The sequence below is a fragment of the Aquarana catesbeiana genome, linkage group LG12 (assembly GCF_042186555.1).
Source record: "Aquarana catesbeiana isolate 2022-GZ linkage group LG12, ASM4218655v1, whole genome shotgun sequence".
Lineage (NCBI taxonomy): Eukaryota > Metazoa > Chordata > Amphibia > Anura > Ranidae > Aquarana > Aquarana catesbeiana.
The window spans coordinates 216,896,938-216,919,942 of record NC_133335.1 but is presented as its reverse complement, the minus strand read 5'-3'; the positions used below and the strand labels follow the sequence as shown (position 1 = coordinate 216,919,942).

General features: G+C 44.7%; 1 pseudogene; it reads left to right on the top strand.

The window, feature by feature from the left end:
* The first annotated feature begins 2,677 nt into the window (after nt 1-2,677).
* LOC141114656 (U2 spliceosomal RNA) lies at nt 2,678-2,782 on the top strand (annotated as a pseudogene).
* The last annotated feature ends 20,223 nt before the right edge of the window (nt 2,783-23,005 follow it).

Below are 23,005 nucleotides of genomic sequence, written 5' to 3'. Positions count from 1 at the left end.
CTGTTGGAAAACGATTTTATGCTTTATAACCTCTGAAGTTCTGCCATATGGACTGAATACCACAAATGACACTCAAATGGGCATTGCCTGGGATTATTGATTTAGGAGGACCTGGTGCAAACTCAACAGCAACACGGGCCACAGCTGTAGAGGTATCTATATGGAGAATGAGACCCTCTCCAATTTCTTCATTACCACCTATTTGCAGAACAATACCAAAATGTAACAAAAAGCTTTTGGAACTGAATAAAGATTTGCTTCTAATTAGTAGTGTTGTATAACGCATTTGGATCCCCAGCTGCTTCTACGCATAGCTCAGAGTCTGCAATGCAGCATGTGCTCACACAGAGTGCAGACAAGATCATTTGCTTTCTAAGGCACAGGTGAAACTTCACAGATGTAGCAGAGAGTATCAAAGCTTTCGAAATCTGTCTTCTTACTGCTCTGTTTCAAATGCTGCTTTATGCATTAACGTACCTCCTTAGACCCAGTTTGTCCAGACAGTATGGTCACCTGCTGACTTGGCACCATCCAAGGTACAGAGGATGTTTATCCAGTCTGTAGCGCTGGTAGATTTTTTTAATTTACCGCTTATATGTAAATTTAGTGGGTCATCTGTGCTGTACATAGTTCAGATTTAATCTAATGTTAGATTAGCCTCTGTTCCAGTTTGGCTGTGTTGCGTGCAGTTCCACATTGTGCCTGTGGGTGTCGATGTCACCATAGATCAGTGTTGGAAAGCAACAAGCTGAAGTGTATGAGTGCTCTTCTGTCCCGGAGACAACTCGGCGGAGGTGGTCCTCCGGGTTGCATTCTGGGAGGGAGTATTTATGGGACAGACGCCATGTTTCTGAGAGTCTTTTGCCTCGTGGCCCTCCTGGCCAAGAGGTATGTGTTAGTGAGTCCTACCTTTCGGCCCTCCGGGCTGGAGGGTTGCGTTGCTGCAGCCGTGTGGGTAGACCCAGAAGCCTGTCTGGGGCCTGCTATCGCTGGGATAGTCCTGTGCTGTCTGTCCTGCGGAAAGAAGCCGGACAATCGGGAAGATCCAGGGGAGGACCCATCTTGGAAGGGACCATGCAAGGCTGGTCTTAAGAAGGGCCTGGTGACTCGATTGGAGGACGCATCTTAAACTAATTTACTGCACAAGTACTGCCGGGTCGGCTTAAAGGTTCTGGTACTGTGTTTGCTGTTCATCGAAAATACTACATCCTGTGGCAGAGGATCGTACACTTTTGTTTCACCCAAGTCGGTGGCAGAGACTTTTTGTTCATGCTGCGTTCTGGCTGCTAGGTTAGTGAGAGAGACCTATTCGGGCGGGCAAAGATTTAATCCTGAACTGAAGATACATTCATCCTTGAGATTTCAATTACTTAGTGCTACACCAAGAAAAGGTATTTGAACTTCCCTGCAACTCTTCTTCTACCTCTTTCCTGCTACTTCTTCCAGTTATCTCAATTAAAGCATTGGAAAAGTATTAAAGTGACTGTTGCCTACATTGTCTGATAATAAGCTCAACGGGGACCATAGACCCAGTATTGGTGAAACTACAGGTAAAAAGGTGACGGAAACAGCCTGCTTTAAATCAGCAGCTCCACCGTGAGTTATTGCTACAAGTCTTATGAAGTGTTTTGGAGACAATGACTTTCCTAAGCCCTGTGTCCGTGAAATATTAACATTGAGTGAGGGAACATGGAGGAGGTCTAGCTTGGACTGAACTAACTAGCTCTAACCAGAAGGGAAGGACAGAGGAAACACATTTAAGTGGCCCAAAACCACCACTAGATTAAAAGAAGAGAAGTATGCATTTTTTTTTCAAGAATCTAGGTAGATGCAGCATCAGTCCGATGCTGCATTTGTCTCCCCCGCCGGCTCTAGGACTGAGAACTGAGCGATCGAACACCTCTGATCGCTCAGTTCTCAGAGCTCTGTGACATGCCGTGTGTGACGGACCTGTACTCAAGATGTCTGCCGTAAATGCTTCCTCTGTTCAGTACCACACAATCCAAGACCCCTTAGCTTACCCATTCACTAGTCGTAGCTCAGTATAGGGTAATCAGACCACACCAGTCTTGAAGTACATCAGGAATAACCTTTTATTTGAGAATTCACACAAATATATACTGTAACCAGAAACCTAATTAACATGAGCTAATTATCTAATCCTTTAGACAGCCTAAGTGACTAAGAGACATGACCTTTAGGACAGACTTGCTGTCTCTTTTAGCTCAGAAGACACAATCAACATTATCAACACAGAACTCCTTCATACAATAGCAAGGTTAATTAGCACAAATAACAATGGGTGAAATACTTAGAAGTAGACAACAGGAGACCCAGGGATTTCCAGATCTCATTAATCAGCATTCCTTTCACATACATCTGCTATATGAGTCCTAAGCATGCAGAGACCATCATGGCCTCTTTAATAATGTCCTTTTGCATTACATAACAGAGTATCTTCCTAAATGCTTGTAGCTTCCTCAAATGCCAGGGCCCATAGTTGGTAGGCAAGAGGCTTGCATTCAGTCCTCTCTCTCTCGGTCCTCTGTCCCGGGTGAGTCTGTCACACCGTGAGTGTCTCAGTCCCTGTTGTCCAGTCTGCTGCCCCCCCCTCTCTCATTGCAGTGCTGGGCTGTAGAGGAGCAGAAGCATCTGGCTCAGGCTCTCAGCAGCTCCAAATGCTTCTCAGCCTTTTGGCTAAGATCAAGTGTAGTATCTATTCTTATCAGTTTCCAGAGGAGGCGCTGTGTCACTCTCATTGGGGAGGGCCAGCAAATCCAATGGTGTTATAGTGCCTGGAAGGGCGGTGCTCAGCAGGGACTACGCCGTGTTGCCCGACAGTATACTGGGGACCGGCCAATGGTTGAGTCTGAGCCGTCTGGAAGGGTGCTCCTGGTGAGGATGGGTGCTGCATTTTGGTCTGGCCGGAGGGTCGGGTCCCTGGCCTTCTGGCCTGGATTGTGGTGGCTCTAGCTGCTGACAGTTATTTGGGTAAGAGAACGCTTACTCCCCTTTTGCTGGTTGGGGGGAGTGGTTAGTATCTATCTACCCGAATGTGAAATTGGAAGGGGTGATGGGAGCGATGGTGGAGCCTTCGGGGCAAGGGCTCTCACCAAGCTTCCTGAACCTCATGCCTTTTCTGTCTGCGGTGGGGACTGCCATGGTCCAGGGTTGGTCTTGAAAGACTATGGAGTATGTGCCCCTGGAGTGGCAGTCCAGGGGTGCCAAATCATCACTGTGAGGGGCAGTCACTTTGATTTGAGGCACCACGGTCACTGCACCATAACATGCTTTTTTAGCACCTGCCTCTTGGGCCTTTTGGCTGGGACCAGAGGAATTTTTTATTCCTGGCCGGAGGGCCTGGTCATTGTTTTACACAATGGCCACTTCTTTCACTCTCCTCTCCACTATCCCTTCCCCCACTTTTTATTTATTTTTGATTGGAACCTATGTTTGTCACGTCTTGTTTTTGTACACGTTCACTGTGTGATGAGTAAGGATGCGGGTCCTCGGGCCAGCCCCTGAAAGTCTTGGGAAGGGGTGGACATGGACTTTTGGCTTAGTTCGCCCTCTCTCATGGGGTCTCCCTTCGGGGGAGCCCCACCTAGTACTTGGGTGGGTCCTGTCTCGGCAGGCCCTCCAGAGAACAGGGTCTGTCTGGTTCCGGCCAGATAGACCATAGTAAGTACCTTCGTCCCCGTCTGGAGCCTAACGCCCCGGGGGATCAGGGAATTGGCACGTATGTGTAACCGTTGCACTTTTTTGTGAGCACTCTTTATGTGTGTGCACATTTTTTATGCACCGGGTGAAGTTTTTGGGTGTGTTTTGCACGCCATAGGCTTTCAAAAAAGGCTCTCAGCAGCTCGCTGAAAGGCTGAGCCAGTTGCTGGTCCAGGGTTGTGGGTGGATCCTGACCATAATGTCGCAATCATACTCCAGCCTGGACCGACTCTGTGATGTCAGCCGACAACAGGCTTCAGCCCACTGTCTGCTGAAAATGGGTCACAGGGGTGCAGAAGAACGAACTGCACTCCTGTGAAAAATACAGCCAAATGAGCTTTGGCTGTACTTCTCCTTTAACCCCTTGCCGACCAGCGCACAACGATATACGTCGGCACAATGGCATGTCCCCTTTAAATCGCGGCATTGTGGGCCGCGTACTCCTTGACCACGCCCGTTGGTCCCGCGGACTCGATGTCCGCCGGGGGCCCGCGATCGTGTCACAGAGTGGCAGAACGGGGAGATGCCTATGTAAACAAGGCATTTCCCTGTTCTGCCTAGCAACATGTCAGAGATCTACTGCTCCCTGTCATCGGGAGCAGTGATCTCTGCTATGTGAGTTGTAGCCCATCCCCCCACAGTTAGAATCACTCTCTAGGACACAATTAACCCCTTGATCGCCCCCTAGTGTTTAACCCCTTCCCTGCCAGTGTCATTTACACAGTAATCAGTGCATTTTTATAGCACCGATCGCTGTATAAATGACAATGGTTCCAAAATATGGGAAATGGTGTCAAAAGTGTTCGATCTGTCTGCCGTAACGTCGCAGTCACAATAAAAATCGCAGATCGCCACCATTACTAATAAAAACAAATAATAATAAAAATGCCATAAATCTATCCCCTATTTTGTAGACGCTATAACTTTTGCGCAAACAAATCAATATATGCTTATTGCATTTTTGTTGCCAAAAATATGTAGAAGAATACATATCGGCCTAAACTGAGAAAGAAATTTGTTTTTTATATATTTATGGGGGGTATTTATTATAGCAAAAAGTAAAAAATATTGCTTTTTTTTCAAAACTGTCGCTCTTTTTTTATTTATAGCGCAAAAAATAAAGAACGCAGAGGTGATCAAATACCACCAAAAGAAAGCTCTATTTGTGGGAAAAAAGAACGTCAATTTTGTTTGGGTACAACATCGCATGACCACGCAATTTTCAGTTAACGCATGCAGTGCCGTATCGCAAAAAGTAGTGCTCTGGTCAGGAAGGGGGTAAATCCTTCCGGGGCAGAAGTGGTTAACTCAGATCAAAGATACATTATAGACATTTGCCATTCATAAAAACTATCCAAGTACATATAGAAGGTACATATATCATAACACTTTACATCATAGGCGTGCGCACAGGGTGTGCCGGGTGTGCCTGGGCACACCCTAATCACCCCGTGCTGTGTCCAGAGATTTGCCCCAAAATGCTGCATCCAAGAGAGTGTGTGGCCCGCGCTGCCTGTGAAACAGTTTCACAAACAGCAGATCGTGAGAATTGCCAGAGCTGTTCAGTGTATGAAACTGTCAGATAATGACACTGCATGCAGGGAGAGACACCAGCTGTCAAAATGTCGGGGTGACGTCGGGGGTGGGCGGGACAGAACGGCCATCAAATACCAGCCAATGGGATGGGGTCTGGGCGGGCCGCTACATTTATGTGGCCCCGCCCCCTCTCAAACATTGGCTGGTGTTTATAGCGCTTGGTCCCGCCCACTCCCAATATCACGGCTGAGTTGTAAGTCATCACAACTCAGCCGCGATGTCGGGGGTGGGCGGGATCAAGCGCCAACACCAGCCAATGATTGGGCTGCTTAAGAGAGGGGGCGGAGCCAGAGAAATGTAGTGGCCCGCCCAGACCCATCCTATTGGCTGGTGTTTGGTAACTGTTCAGTCCCGCCCACCACCAGCATCACCGCTGACTTTTAACAGCTGGTGTCTCTCCCTGCATGCAGTGTCATTATCTGACAGTTTATACACTGAACAGCTCTGGCAATTCTCACGATCTCCTGAATGTGAAACTCCCCCTCTCTCCTATCTGTGCCACCCAATGCTGCCTATCAGTGCCAACCAATGATGCCAATCAGTGCCAACCAATGATGCCAATCAGTGCCAACCAATGCTGCCAATCAGTGCAAACCAATGCTGCCAATCAGTGCCAACCAATTCTGTCTATCAATGCCAACCCTTACTGCCTATCTGTGCCAGTGCTGCTTATCAGTGCCAACCAATTCTGCCTATCAGTGCCAACCATTGTAAACCAGTGCTGCCTATGAGTGCCAACCAATGCTGCCTATCAGTGCCAGTGCTGCTTATCAGTGCCAACCAATGCTGCCTATCAGTGCCAGTGCTGCTTATCAGTGCCAACCAATGTTGCCTATCAATGCCCACCAGTACTGCCTATCTGTGCCAGTGCTGCTTATCAGTGCAAACCAATTCTGCCTATCAGTGTCAACCAATGCTGCCTATCAGTGCAAACCAGTGCTGCCAATCAGTGCCCATCAGTGCTGCATATCAGTGCCCATCAGTGCTGCCTATCAGTGCCAATCAGTGCTGACAATTAGTGCCCATCAGTGCTGCCAATCAGTGCCAACCAATGCTGCCAATCAGTGCCAACCAATGCTGCCAATCAGTGCCAACCAATGCTGCCAATCAGTTCCAACCAGTACTGCCTATCCGTGCCAGTGCTGCTTATCAGTGCCAACCAATTCTGCCTATCAGTGCCAACCATTGCAAACCAGTGCTGCCTATCAGTGCAAACCAGTTCTGCCTATCAGTGCCAACCAATGCTGCTTATCAGTGCCAGTGCTGCTCATCAGTGCCAACCAATGCTGCCTATCAGTGCCAACCAGTACTGCCTATCTGTGCCAGTGCTGCTTATCAGTGCCAACCAATTCTGCCTATCAGTGCCAACCAGTGCTGCCTATCAGTGCAAAACAGTGCTGCCTATCAGTGCCAACCAATGCTGCCTATCAGTGCCAACCAATGCTGTAAATCAGTGCCAACCAATGCTGCCTATCAGTGCCAACCAATGCTGTAAATCAGTGCCAACCAATGCTGCCTATCAGTGCTGCATATCAGTGCCCATCGGTGCTGCCTATCAGTGCCAATCAGTGCCCATAAGTGCTGCCCATCAGTGCTGCCAATCAGTGCACATCAGTGCTGCATATCAGTGCCCATCAGTGCTGCATATCAGTGCCCATCAGTGCAGCCTATCAGTGCCAATCACTGCTGACAATTAGTGCCCATCAGTGCTGCCTATCAGTGCAAATCAGTGCTGACAATTAGTGCCCATCAGTGCTGCCTATCAGTGCCACCTACCAGTGCCCATCAGTGCTGCTAGTCAGTGCCCATCAGTGCTGCCTATCAGTGCAGCCTATCAGTGCAGCCTACCAGTGCCCATCAGTGCCAATCAGTGTCCATCAGTGCTGCCAATCAGTGCTGTGAATCAGAGCCTATCAGTGCCCAAAAGTGCTACCAATAAGAGCCCATCAGTGATGCATATCAGTGCCCATCAGTGCCACCTATCAGTGCCAATCAGTGCCCATTAGTGCCAATCAGTGCTGCCTATCAGTGCCACCTATCAGTGCACATCAGTGCTACCAATTAGTGCCCATCAATGCTGCCAATCAGTGCAGCCTATTAGTGCCCATTAGTGCTGTCTATCAGTGCCCATCAGTGCTGCCTTAGCAGGGATGGTGGAAACCCCTCTACAGATAATTGCAATACAAATTACCTTCGAGTGCAACAACTTTTTAGTTGGAAGGTTCACACCATTATAGCACTTTAGATTTTTTATTTTTTAGAGTGTTACACTTAATTGTATATGTTTTAGTTACAGTTATAATGTGAATAATTGCACTTGAAGTTAATTTCCCACCACCCCTGCTAAGTCCATGTCTTTATGGACCTTGCTTTGTGCACTGGTGCGCAGTCATGTTGGAACAGGAAGGGGTCATCCCCAAAGTTGAGAGCATGAAATTGTCCAAAATGTCTTGGTGTGCTGACGCCTTAAGAGTTCCCTTTACTGGAACTAAGGGGCCAAGCCCAACCCCTGAAAAACAACTCCACACCATAATCCCCCCTCCATCAAATGATTTGGACCAGTGCAGAAAGCAAGGTCCATAAAGACATGGATGAGCGAGTTTGGGGTGGAGGAACTTGACTGACCTGCAAAGAGTCCTGACCTCAACCCGATAGAACACCTTTGGGATGAATTCGAGTGGAGACTGCGAGCCAGACCTTCTTGTCCAACATCAGCGCCTGACCTCACAAATGCCCTTCTGGAAGAATGGTCAAACATTCCCATAGACTAAACCTTGTGGACAGCCTTCCTAGAAGAGTTGAAGCTTTTACAGCTGCAAAGGGTGGGCCAACTCAATATTGAACCCTATGGACTAAGACGGCATTGTAAAGGCAGGCGTCCCAATACTTTTGACAATATATATATATGTATGTGTGCTTGAGCTTTCGGGGGCACACCCTAATGCAATAGGCTGCGCACGCCTATGCTTTACATATTAAGAAACTACTAAACCTCCATATTTCCCTGAATATCTAGTGTTATCCCTCTATATTGTCCTATTATTAGTCCCATATCAGAGTTAGGGATCACTGAAGAATGGAGATATGTGTTCCTCAACGTGTTTCTCAAACTAACTGTCTACTTCTTCAGGAGAAGCAAAAAAGCTCAATATCTATGTTAACAGAAATATTAAACGATTAACATTTGTATATGTATGAGAGAAAAAAAAATCCTCGGTGTGGCCGTCCAATAAACCCAAGCAGGAACATCAAAAAGGGGGACAGGGTGGATCAATAGGTGGAATCCTAAACCATTCAATAGGTGAGAATCCTAGACCAATAAGAATATATATATATATATATATATATATATATATATATATATATAATATACACTTACAGTATATATACACTATATTACCAAAAGTATTGGGATTCCTGCCTTTACATGCACATGAACTTTAATGGCATCCCAGTCTTAGTCCGTAGGGTTCAAGATTGAGTTGGCCCACCCTTTGCAGCTATAACAGCTTCAACTCTTCTGGGAAGGCTGTCCACAAAGTTTAGGAGTGTGTCTAAGGTAATGTTTGACCATTCTTCCAGAAGCGCATTTGTGAGGTCAGGTACTGACGTTGGACGAGAAGGCCTGGCTAGCAGTCTCCGCACTAATTCATCCCAAAGGTGTTCTAATCGGGTTGAGGTCAGGACTGTGTGCAGGCCAGTCAAGTTCCTCCACTCCAAACTCGCTCATCCATGTCTTTATGGACCTTGCTTTGTGCACTCGTCCAAATCATTTGGTGGAGGGGGGATTATGGTGTGGGGTTGTTTTTTGGGGGTTGGGCTTGGCCCCTTAGTTCCCGTGAAGGGAACTCTTAAGGCGTAAGCATACCAAGACATTTTGGACAATTTCATGCTCCCAACTTTGTAGGAACAGTTTGGGGATGGCCCCTTCCTGTTCCAACATGACTGCGCATCAATGCACAAACAAGGTCCATAACACCTAAAGCCTCAACTCAGCCCTGCCCCAAGCTCTCTCCTCATTGGCTCACTGGCTTTGATTGACAGCAGTGGGAGCCAATAGTTCCTGCTGCTGTGTCTCAGCCAATGAGGAGAGAGAGAAACCAGGTATAGTCGAGTCTCCCATGCACATCGTACAGCCAGTGAACAAATCAGGAGACGGAGGGGGCGGGTCTGAGCCACGTGACTGGACACACAGAACCGTGGCTCCGGAGTGTGCCTGCTTGTGTGCCCCCATAGCAAGCTGCTCGCTGTGGGGGCACCCGGCAGGAGGGAGGGACCCGAGAAGAGGAGGATTTGGGCCACTCTGTGCAAAACCATTACACAGAGCAGGTAAGTATAACTTGTTTGTCATTTTTTTTTTTTTAAACAAGGTTTTAATATCGCTTTAAAGAATATGAAGTAAGGGGAGATTGTATCTTTTTATACACAATTTTGTCATCAATATTTGGTCTTCAACCCTTTCCTTCCTCCCTTCCTATCTTCCTGCCCTCCTTCATAAACATATCAAAAACTCCAGATAGATTAGACGGTTATAACAGATCTCCTGAGTTTTTGATCATAGAAATTCTTTTTATATAAAAAAAACCTCCTAGCTTCAATACAGCAGCACCAGATGTTGAATTACAAAGAGCTATAAAACTGTTGTCACAAGGGTTTAATTAATGATAGTTTAGCTCTGTACTCTCTCACAAAAGTCTCCCTTAGTTGATTGCTGCCATGACTGAGACTCAAGGGCAAAGAAATTCAAATCCTTCCAAGTCACCCCAGTGTCCATGTCACTGTATCAACCCCTTGAATTCCAGAGGGAGCCTTGGCAGGCTTGGTGTGTATTGGTTTGAATTATAACCCTCTACCCACGCTGTATACCAACGTGATTGGATATTTAAAGCCTATAATTGGTTGGTAATCAGTTTAATGTAATGTATGTGTTTTATCTTTTATTACAGTAGACTGATGAATTAAACATATCAACACTTGCACTTTCAGGATGTTACATGTACACCGTGTTGAAAAATGGAATCTCAATCATACAGTTAAAACCGTTTTTCAAATATTTTAGATAAAGTTTTGTTTACATTGACATTCATTATGCACCAGTAAACTGGTTAAGGGCCTGAGGGACGTCTAACACCAGTTTATATCCGGAAGGAGGCAATGACCTACTTGCAAATTATGGAGGGTGGGGGGAGGTAGTTGGCACCTAAACCTGGTGCCTGTCAGGTACATTTGCTCTTTTCCCCCCTCCCAATGCAGAAGGTATGTTGGTACTAACATGCCAAGGGTGCTACAGGCTTGCTCACAGTTTGTTATGGTGTTCTGGGCTCTCTGGTTAGTTTGCATGCCCATTGTTCTAGGTTGGCTGGGAGAGGGATACACTTTTTTATTTTTCTTATTTATCCTCCCAGTGTTCTCACTATTAGCAGGTTATTGAATCATGCACTTGGAAGCTTGTTATATTGTATGTAGAGAATACTTTACTTTCATGGAGCATGTCTTTATCATGTCTTACAGAAAACAGGAATATACAAGTACCTGCACTTAACATAGACAGTACATCCTGTTATTACTTTACCATATTATAACACTGCAGTGCCACCTACTGGTAAAGATAGGTATATATATAGGCATATATATAGTTTACAATATAGAAAGCTACTTGCTGTTGCTTCTTTCAACACTACCTGCATATATGTATAGTTTCAGCACTATGCAAAGCTGTTTCAGGCCAGGCAAGCCTTGGCATTAGTGCACCAGGGGTTAACAGAAGCAACAGTCACTCAGATCCTGCACTCAGGTCTGTACTCATAAGTTCTTGGGTACTGGGACGCCTCCCTCCTGTGTTAGGCAGACAATTCCTTAGTGGACTATCCAGACTGGAACCTGGGTGAAATCCCCCTTCTTTAGCTTCAGAGGTTCTTAGTAAATAGGCCCCCAGTTTTAGAATAGCTGGAACCTCAAAGAGCTTCTTCGCAAGTGTCAGCTAGGCTGCCTGGGAGGCCAGCAGCCCACCAGGCTGAGAACTTCTCCTCCTAGACAAGAACAGGGCAGTTCCAGGCTTCAGACTATTTATGCTCACTCCCAGCCACCATCTGGGCATCTTCCCCCAGGGACTGGCTGAGAGAAAATAAATATTTAGCTGCTGATTTGCTTCATCCAGCCCACTACATTCTCAAATCTTCAAGAAGACAGGGAGAAGCAATCAAACCTGCCAGTGAAACCCAGGACAGATCAAAGCAATCACACACTGCTTCACTGCTTACAGAGGTGCTCAAAAATAACTAAATTTGCCTGACAGCCTAGCACTTACCTAGGAGGGTGCTACAACTTCATATGTTAAAATCTTTTGGCTATAAACTTACTAAAAACCCACAGAATAATATACATTTTCTGAATGCAGAGGCCTTGTAGAATAAAAAGTTGGTAAATGTTTATAAAATCATTGTAAAATTAATTTTAGTGCACGCAAACACAATTTAACCCCGCTTTATTTGTACACAATAAAAGATGGCATTGTGTTAAGTAGATACCACATTTATCAACAGGTGACACTTTAAATGCTGTTGCAGTTTGTCAGTTTAAAATTAATTATAGACATTGGCCTCTCACCCTTCAGAAAACCCTGTATTCTTTTTTTTTAATTATTCTTATTATGGTTAGTATTTTTGGTATGATTTCCTTTCAATTACTAATGTTTGGCAACCGAATCAACTACCAGCTACCACAGTGACAACTCTGTACTGTTATATATTGCACTTCTTTACAAATTGGTTAGGTTTTATTAATTTTTTTAAGTATTTTCTTTCTAACTACCGGTGTTTTACAAACATTGGTATCAGTGAATTCAGACTTTTGATTATATGCAATACTACGATTCACATGTTATGTGACTGTTTATTGTATGTAAAACACTAAATAAACATTTTAAGAAACTAAAAATAATTATAATTGAGGGATGTAGAATCATTGCCCTCCTTCTGGCATTTGTGGCAGTGTGGTGTAATTGTTTGCATACACATGTGTGCTCAATGCATGTGTTTGTATTTATATATGTGTGCGCGGGGTAAAGAAGGTGCTTTTAATCTTTTTTATTTTATTATATAACATACACTTAACACTTTAACTTTATTTTATACTTTTTGGCTCTTAAAATTATTGCTATCACAAGGGGTCTAACAGGGTAACGGGTACTCTTTATGGAGATATCAGAGGTCTTTTAGACCAATAATGTCTCCTCTGACCACTGTTCCAGCCAACCGAGCACAGGAATATGCTCGATCAGCTGTTTATCTGGCTTTCTACCAGGGATTTTGACAGCTGTGAACCAAAAGTGCTCAGAGCTGAGCACTTCTGGGTTCACACACTGCAGAGGAGATCAGAAAATGAATCTTTCCAGAGCCACTCTTGTTTGCCATCCTGACAGTGTTTGCTGTGGTCCCAAGCTTCTGGGAGGTGCAGGATAGCCCCGAAAGCACTGAGGAGGGGTGCTGCTGACTCCCATAAGTCATATAAAAGTGACCAGGGATGGATAGGACTAGCTGTAATATACCTGGAAATGGAGTCTGAAATGCACAGGTAGGCCTCTCTTTCATCTTTTGCTCAGGAGTCTTGGTAATGTAACGGAATTACCGTTACATTACCGTTACAAACTAATGTAATCGCTGGAGCACAGAGTGGCACGAGTCTTTTGCCAGCAGGTGCAGATGTGCGTTGTGACTTGCAGAAGAGGCCGGTGAGACACACACAGGTGGAAAGACCAGGCTGAAGACAGGCACAGTTCAGCAGGTGCAGATGCGGGTATGCAGGCCAAGACAAGGTCAGACAGTCCAAGTTAGCAACGTTTTGAGCAGATAAAGACACGGACAGCAGGCAGCGGGATAGTCAGGAACCAGGCCAGGGTCGATAACAGCAAGGTAGATAATCCAGGAGAGCAGGCAGAAGAATAGACCAAGGGGAAAGTCAGGGGTTTGTACAGACAGAATTCAGACAGAGTCAGGTTCAGGTTCAGGTTCAGACACAGTAACAGATGCACAGATGCTCAAGAGCAAATAAAACCAAACAGGACTGACACAATGATATACTGCTGTTTAAATAGCCCACCCGTTGGCGGTCACGCACGTGTAATTAGCTGCACGGCCATGGGCAGGAGTTCTCTTTTCTAGTTACTGTGCATATGAGAATTCCAATGTCTTTCATGACACTAGACTTTGATGTCTAGGGTTAAGGAAGAAATACAACAAGCATCTCCAATGGGACTTTGTGGCAGCCAAAATACTGTTAAAACAACATGTTTAAAAGAGCAAAGCTTAATTTGTACAAAATGTTAGTTTGAAATTGCACCCATAGATCAAGGTATCAGGTCTAGGTATTATACATAATCATCTGGTTGTCTCCCAACTAGGGGTGATTACAAAGTGCAATGTGCAAATATCAAATGTTGATAACCACTGATTTGTCCCAATGCGTTTTCATAGAAATTAATCTTCCTCAAGGGATAAGAGGGAACGGTCAAAAGCCCAGTGCAAACTCAACCTAAGCTTATGGCCTAACAACATCTATAGAGGTAAGATTTGAATATGGAAGAGGCCAGAGATGGTAAACAATAGGGATCACCATTGGATCCTGAGCATAACTGTGTGGAGAGAGTCCCCTCTTGAGGAAGAGGGTGGCCTGCCCAACAAGGTGGCCTTGAGGTTTGAACTGTTCTCAAAATCACTTGTTACAGAAACAGAACCTACTTTTCTCATTTTCTCTTCCTTTCTTTTATTCTCCCTGCCTTGCTGCCATTACCTTGTTTGTCTTTTTTTCGCTGGCCATCCCATATGTTTCACCAGCTGGTCTTGTCCTCTTAGATGTGAAGTTCTGTATAATCAAGATGCAGCTCCCAAATGTATCTCTTCCTTAGATGTCACCTAACTTGAACTGTGATATTGTCAGATGTACCCTCAGAACTTGACTTTTTTCATTCCCTGTAGACTGCTACATACCGGTATTTTAAGCCGGTCTGACAACTATTCATCTGGCATTTTGTAAATACCCATTGAGAATGCAATGCACTTTGTAATAGTATGCTCATGTGAATCTATGGTTGGCCCTTTTATTTGAAACGTCACTAAAACCATTAAAACAGAAATGATGTTTATATAGCTTATTTGAGATATTAATGGTTGGGTTTACATTTACTTTACTATAGCTCTAGTTGCCTACATTTTTTTTTTGCTTTCCATGCTCTTAGGGTTTTGTGAATGCTGGTTTTTCAATTTCACTAATGGTTGTACTCAGTGGACATGTGTCCTTTTTCTCAGTCTGATTAACTATGTAATATCTAGGGATAGAAAGACAGACATATCCATATTTATATTTCACAAAGAAATCAGATCTTCATTTAGAAATCTCCCCGAATGAAGCCTTTGGACATTAGATTCTCCACCCAGGCAGTTGCCGAGTTCCGAGTGGAACATCTAGGGAAATGTCATTCTCTTAATGTGTTTAACTTTATAAAGTCAGCATTCTAGGGCAGCATATGTCAGTTCATCTGGGGAATTTAAAACTTACTGGAGAAGCACAATCCACTTAGTCTTTAGATAATAGCGTTGCCAGATTAAATACGTCTTGTAGGTAGCCGAGGCAACCAGAAAAAGAATTAAAGACCTGTTTTATGTTGTTTTACGGGAGTTATGTGCAAGGGCCTAATTAACATCTACAAGTAATTAGAGCCGTTTCAGCATTTAACCGTTTCGCCAGTGACAGCGCTGTTCATAACCCTCCACAACGAGTACATTATTTAATGCGCCGGGTGCTGGAACATTGGCGTCCTCAGGCTAGACGTAACAATGGGTCATGCTGATATTGGTTACGCTGCATTCACTACAGGCAGGCGGCGAGCTGGGCTCTCCAAACGTTTGTCAATTTCCAGCAAAGAGAGAACTAGCGGGATTTAATCTTTACACTGCCCTTAGATACAAAATAATAAGATAAAGCGGCGCGTATGGTTTGGTTGGCTGAAGCTTCTGATCATTAGATAGCGGGTAATCAAGACTAATTGCCGCACCTCGCGCAGGCTGCGGCTCAACGGCGCTCTCTCTTTTTTTTTTCTCCTTGCCCTGCTCAATGGGAGGAATATAAATACTCATTATTTGAGCCTATTAAATGGGGACAAATATCCCTGAGGTGCAAGCTGTTCTAACATTAAATAATTAAAATTATCCTATAGAGAAAGAACGTACTCTTCAGATCTAAGAAGACAAAGAAAATTTAATGAAACAGACCACAAAAAAAGCAAGCAGCGGAGGGCTTGGAGCTGTAGACTTACTGGGTTAGGCGAGCTTTGCTCTCTAGTTTTTAAAGACAGATTTGTTTAGATCTCTATGTATTAAAGTAGATGTGAATCCAGTCACCTAAATCTTATACAAAGTTAAACGTATTAATATGTATAGCCAAAACTTTTTTTTGTTAGTTTTAGAAAGAACAGGCAAGAGTTAAAACCTTTGTCAGTTTACTGTTTGTTCCAGATCAACATACCCCAAGAGGCATGAGGAATTGTCAAACTTTCCTGTGCAGCAATGGCCAAAAATATTGGCACCCCTTCGTTTCTGTCAGATAATGCACCACTTTGCCCAGAAAATTGTTGCAATTACAAATATGTAGGCATTTTCATGACTATTTCTTTTGTTTGTATTGGTATGACACAAAAAAAGTGGAGAAACAAAAAGGCCAATCTGACACATTGCCTGCAAAACCCAAAAAATGGACAACTAATTATTAACACCCTCAATTTAATATTTGGTAGCACACCCCTTGGAAAAAATAACTGAAATCAATTGCTTCCTGTAACCATCAGTGAGTTTTTGTCACCTCTGTACTGGAATTTTGGACCACTCTTCTTTCGCCAACTGCTTCAGGTCTCTCAGATTGGAAGGGTTCCTTTACCCAACTGCTGTTTTGAGATCTCTCCACAGATACTCTATGGGATTTAGATCTGGACTCATTGCTGGCCAGTTCAGTACTCTCCAGAGATTTGTCTTAAAACATTTCTGGGTGCTTTTTGACGTGTGCTTTGGATCATTGTCCTCTGATGGAGACCCAACTTTCTGACACTGGGCCCTACATTGCACCCCAGAATTCTTTGGTAGTGTTCCAATTTCATAATGCCATGCCCACGGTCAAGACATCCAGTGCCTGAAGCAGAAAAGCAGCCCCTAAACATCAGTGAACCTCCACCATATTTGACTGTAGGGACTGTATTCTTTTCTTTAAAGGCGTCATTTCTTTTTCTGAAAACAGTAGAATGATGGGCTTTAACAAAAAGCTGTACCTTTGTTTCTTCTGTCCGCAGCACATTCTCCCAAAAGGGTTTTGGCTTCCTCAGGTAAATTTTGGCAAAATCTTTGATCAATTTTTCTCCTTCATCCACATCCAGGGAGATTAGCTACAGTGCCATGGGCTGTAAACTTAACAATGTTGGACACAGGAACATTAATATGTCTGGAGATGGACTTGTAACCTTCAGATTGTCCATGCTTTTCCACAATTTTTCTTCTCAAATCCTCAATGGTTTGATACTTTTTCTCTTCTCCACGCTCCGTGTGGCACACAGAGACACACAACAGAAAGGTTAAGTAAATTTTTCATCATTTTAACTGGTTGTTGGTGTAATTTCTGTATTGTTAGCGCCTGCTAATTTATACAGGTGAGTTTACTAATTACAGGAGCATCACAAACTTGGAATGCAGTTATTTCTTACAATTTTGAGAAGGTGCTAATAATTTTGTCAAAACCATTTTTGGAGTTTTGTGCGGAATGTGTCAGATTTGGCTTTTTGTTTCTTCACTTTTTTGCATCATACCAATACAAACAAAAGAAATAAACATGAGAATCTCTAAACATTTGTAACGGCAACAACTGGGTGAAGTGGTGCATTATTTGAGAGAAATGCAGGAGTGCCAATATTTGTAGCCATGACTGTAGACATAAGAAGGAAAACTTCAAACAACCTCAATAGCTCTGGTGAGGTGGCTTCCACTCAGGATGGCTTCTCTCAAGGGGCATCCAACAGTAGCTTAAATCATAGAAATATAGAAAAGAGCACAGACAGACGAAAACCAGAAGAAAGAGTCCAAGATCATTTTAATTGTTGGTAAATAAATCATATAAAAACAGGCAACGCATTTCAGGAGCAAAACCACTCCCCCTTCATCTGGGCTTCAAGAGCAAACATGAAACTCAAAATGAAAGGTTGAGTCCCAGGCGCTAGTCACAGGAAAAACCTGTCAGAGCTGGGCTCAGCCCTTACTTCTCTGAGCTGGCCGCTCAGCTGTCAGCTACTTGCCAGCTCCCATCTCTCTCCACAGTTACTCAGCTATTGTTCATATCCTGCTCGTCAGTCCTGCCTACTTAAGCCGTCCAGTCCAGAGGGTCTCTGCCTTCGCCTTGGTCAACATCACAAGAAACATCTCCTGCGTTCCTGTTTAAAGACTGGCTTTGGTGACATGCCTTCTGGCTCCAGATTCTGCTTGCTGTTCCACTACTTTACCCCTGACTTCTGGCTTGGCTGACTATCCGTTTCAGTTACTAAACTCTGGTTTGACTATGTTTGTTCTTTTACTTTTACTTCTGTCTCAGTCTGATTTCATAGTTTCTGACAAAACCACATAAGGCAATATATGTTAACCACTTCAGCCCCGGAAGAATTTACCTCCTTCCTGACCATTGCGTTTTTTGTGATTCGGCACTGCGTCGCTTTAACTGACAATTGCACGGTCGTGTGACGTGGCTCCCAAACAAAATTGACGTCCTTTTTTTCCCACAAATAGAGCTTTCTTTTGGTGGTATTTGATCACCTCTGCGGTTTTTATTTTTTTGCGCCAAATAACGTCAATTTTGAAAAAAAAGCATTATTTTCTACTTTTTTGGTATAATAAATATCCCCAAAAAATAATTAAAAAAACATTTTTTTTCCTCAGTTTAGGCCGATACGTATTCTTCTACATATTTTTGTGTAAATGACACTGGCGGTGAAGGGGTTAACCACTAGGGGGCGGGGAGGGGTTAAGTCAGTACTAGGGAGTGTTTTCTAACTGTAGGGGGGTTGGCTAGCTGTGACACATCACTGATCTCTGCTCCCGATGACAGGGAGCAGAGATCAGTGACACTATCACTAGGCAGAACAGGGAGATGCTGTTTTTCATCAGCATCTCCCGGTTCGTCCTCTCCGTGAGGTGATCTCGGGTATCCCCGCCGCGATCGAGTCCGTGGGACCCACGACCCAACTCATGGAGCACCCAGCCGGCACGCGCACGCCACCGGAGGCGCGCACGCAATGTCACGGCGGGAAATTCAATGGGACTTACCTGTACGCCCATTTGCCCAGCCGTGCCATTCTGCCGACGTACATCAGCGTGCGCCGGTTCGGGAAGTGGTTAAGCTGAACCATGCTGCTGTCTAATGGCAAAGGATCAGATGCTGCAATTCTGAAGACAAAAAGGGTTGACAGCGCTCAGGAACTGAGCTGGATCTGATGGGTAATGACTGCAATGAACCACATGTATATTCAAAAAGGTTGCTAGCGATTTATTCCAAAGATTAAAACAGTACAAATTTGAATGACAATGTTACCTCAAGGCTCTAAGGCTGGATCAGGCACTGATGGATCACTAGGACCGACCGGGACAATCAACCAAGGGACACCGACCTTGGAAAGCCACAAGGACACACCAGCAAGAGTGTGTGGTGTGTAGAGCCGGACCCGGGAAGATGGTGTCACTGACACTAGTGATGTGAATAGAGCCAAGCAGCTGACTGTGTTCAGGGGAAGAAGCTCCGTGGTGAGCATCGAAGGAAGGGTTTTAATCTTTGGAATAAATCACCAGCAACCTTTTTGAGTATACATGTGGTTCATTGCAGCCATTACCTATTAAGTTCCTGAGCGCTGTCAACCCTTTTTGTCTTCATGAAACTCAAAATGATGATGTTTAGTTTAGACCTGTGATATTTCAACAAAGCCCTCCACCCCCAACTACACACAACAGTGTTGTTAAAAAAGATGCAAAAGAATATAAAAATTGAAAATTGAAGGGTCCTTTACATGTGCTTTGCTTTCTGAAGAGCATTCCGCATTCGGAATGCTTATCAGAGAGCATTTGACAGGCAGTGAGGGGGCATTGAATCACCTCCTCACAGTCTGCTTGAACACCTTCAACCCCGTCTAGCGTGCCACAACCGTGTGCATTGCACAAAGTTGCAGGGAACTTGCTGAGCAGCATCTTTCCCTTAATTGGGTCCCGTTCGACAGAGGGTATAATTCCTGCCATGGCTGGGAAGCCTGGAATGCAAGGCTGAGAACCGAGCAATCAATCACTGCAGATCTCTCGGTTCTCAGAGCTCCCTGAGCAGAGAGCTGGTAACTATCAGTCACCGGCTCTCTGCTCTGCCACCCCCCCCCCCCCACACTCACCTGAGCGCCGGGCTCTGGAGGTGTAGGGGCGGCCAGCTCAGGCTTCAGCGGCTCACAGAGAGGCTGAGCCGGGTGCTGGTCCAGGCATGTGGGTGGATCCCGACCATATGGTGGCAATCTTTCCCGAGCCTGGACTGGCTCTGTGACATCACCCGACGTGAGATCCACAGGTGAAGAACAGCCAAACGAGCTATTGCTGTACTTTTCTTTAAGGTAAAATACACCCAGACTTTAGAACCACTTTAAAGGGGACCAGTTGGGGGTGGTGAAAACACAGCTCAACCATTTGCTGAACCCCCACCGAAAAAAAAAAAAAAACCCATCTATGGCCCTGCAAAAAAGTATCATGTGCTATAGAACACCACAAAGAAGAACATTAAAGTCAGATGAGTAATTCTAGTTCAAATGTTTCTGAGCCTAAAGCTAAGCAATTATGAAGGGTCGGCGCAAAACAAAACAGTTGATTTAGTTCCATAACATGTTTAACCAGAATCAAAATGATGAATTAGCTCTAATATTTAGTATGCCAAAAGGCACCCAAGTGTTAGTGCAGATTGAATTAAGTTTTGTATTACAAAGATTAAAAAAAAAAAAAAATACTTGGCTGAACTTTTCAGTTAAAGGGATTCAAACTTCCTCAAACTCGCCATTTTCTGTTTGTTAACCTTTTAAATCCCTGATCCTTTTTCACCCTAAACCCCCATGAGTGTTTTGTTTTCCGTTCTATACCTTATTAAATTTCAGTGTTTGTAATCTACAGATAGCGCTTTAACCTCTTGGTGACCATATAAGACATATATGTGGCGTCAAGAAAGCTGAGCTGCAATGCCCAGCCGCCGCGCATACACTATATTGTCAAAAGTATTGGGACACCTGCCTTTAAACGCCCATGAACTTTAATGGCTTCCCAGTCTTCGTCCGTAGGGTTCAATATTGAGTTGGCTTGCCCTTTGCAGCATCACAGCTTCAACTCTTCTGGGAAGGCTGTCCACAAGGTTTAGGAGTGTGTCTATGGGAATGTTTGACCATTCTTCCAGACATGCATTTGTGAGGTCAGGCACTGATGTTGGACAAAAAGGCCTGGCTCGCAGTCTGCACTCTAGTTCATCCCAAAGGTGTTCTATCGGGTTGAGGTCAGGACTCTGTGCAGGCCAGTCAAGTCCCCCCCCCCAAACACGCTCATCCATATGTCTCTATGGACCTTGCAGTGAAATCAATTTCTTTATCAATTTAGGCCAATATGTATTCTGCTACATATTTTTGGTAAAAAAAATATCCCAATAAACGAATATTGATTGGTTTGCGCAAAAGCAAATTATCCTATAGCATCTACAAACAACTGGATATTTATTTATTTATTTTACTAGTAATGGCGCTGATCAGCAACTTATAGCGGGACTGCGATATTGCGGCAAACATTCTGATACTAACTGACCCTTTTGACACTTTTTGGGAACCAGTGACACTAATTCAGTGATCAGTGCTAAAAAATATGCACTGTCCCTGTACTAATGACACTGGCAGAGAAGGAGTTAACAGCAGATCAAAGGGTTAAAACAAAGGCGATCAAAGGGTTACATTTGTTCCATAGCAATGATTACTAACTGGGGGGGGGGGGTGCTTTGACTGGGGTAAGGTAAAGATCAGTGTTCCTGCTTATCAGAAACACAGGATCAGCACATTCCCCTCTCACAGAATAACGATCTGCCTTGTTCACATAGGCAGACCGCCCTTTTGCCTTTCTCCTGAACAATCGTCGGGTCCTTGCTCACTATGTGGGAGGTGCTTCTACTAAGGGAAGGCACAGAACCGTGTTCCTGCTTAGCAGGAACACAGGATCAATGTCTTCCCTACTGACAGAATGGCAGTCTGCCTTGTTTACAAAGGCAGATCGGCGTTTTGTCTGTGTACTAAACAATCAATGGGTGCCGGCGGACATCGAGTACCCGCCGCTGGGCTCAAGCTGGGTGTGATCACAGCGGGAGTAGGTTGCCGGTGGCACATGCGCGTGCCCCAGACCTGGAATTGTCAGATCATGTACTAGCCCGCCCTGCCGCAGTATATGTGCCGTGAGCAGACATGAAGCTGTTAAAGTACCCAACAAATACCTATTTTCTTCAGAATTTAGGTTGGTCCTCATTGACATCACGGCTCATCCATCTTCTTTTCCCATGGCTGTGGTGAGCAGTCCTATCTCCTGGTCTAAGTAACGCCCACAAAATATCTCAGTACAGGAGTACTGTGAACCTTACTTTGCTTGGAGGTGCAACCCCCAGGGGGCGGGTCCATGACAGCCTGGGCTCACAGGAAATAGGGCTAAATGATGCTGGCCATCACTTAACCAGAAAAAGACCAGCCAAACAAGATGGAGGAAGGGGACTGTACTGGGACATGAAGAAAGTGAATAATGCCTGGTCCCTTTTTTTTTGTTTTTATACAAGGGGGAGGAGATATGATTTAAAAAGAAAGCTGGAGTTCTGCTTTAAAGGGCTTGTAAAGGCAGAAGGTTTTTTATCTTAATGCATTCTATGCATTAAGATAAAAAAAACTTCTGTGTGTAGCAGCCACCCCAGCACCCCCCTAACACTTACCTGAGCCCCATCTCTCTCCAGCGATGTTCACGAGTGTCTAAGTCGTCCGGGACACTCCTCCTGATTGGCTGAGACACAGCAGCGTTGCCATTGGCTCCCGTGGCTGTCAATCAAAGTCAGTCATCCAATCAGGGGAGCGAGGGGTCGGGGTTCCGTGTCTGAATGGATACACGGAACTCTAACTCAGCTCAAGTGCCCCCATAGGAAGCTGCTGACTGTGGGGGCACTCGATAGGAGGGAGGGGCCAGGAGCAGCAAATAGGAACCCGAGAAGAGGAGGATCCGGGCTGCTCTGTGCAAAACCAACTGCGACAGAGGAGGTAAGTATAACATGTTTGTTTTTAAAAAAATAAATAATAAATAGCCTTAACAATCACTTTAAGCTGCAGCGGGAGCCTTAGCAGGAGTAAGATCAATCAACCTACAGCTTCCCACCTCCATCCAACTTCCTAATGGCTATATCGGCAGGGCTCTGGAGGAGGGGACCTCTCAGTGTGCACAATGTAAGTATTGCTCCTTCTAATTAAATGGATATTACTGATTAAACAGACCTCACTTCTCATTTACATAATGACTCGGCTGCGGTGCTGCAGCTTTCGGTTTTCTGAGATGCGGATAATTAAGCTCACGCTGGACAAGATGTCTTGGAA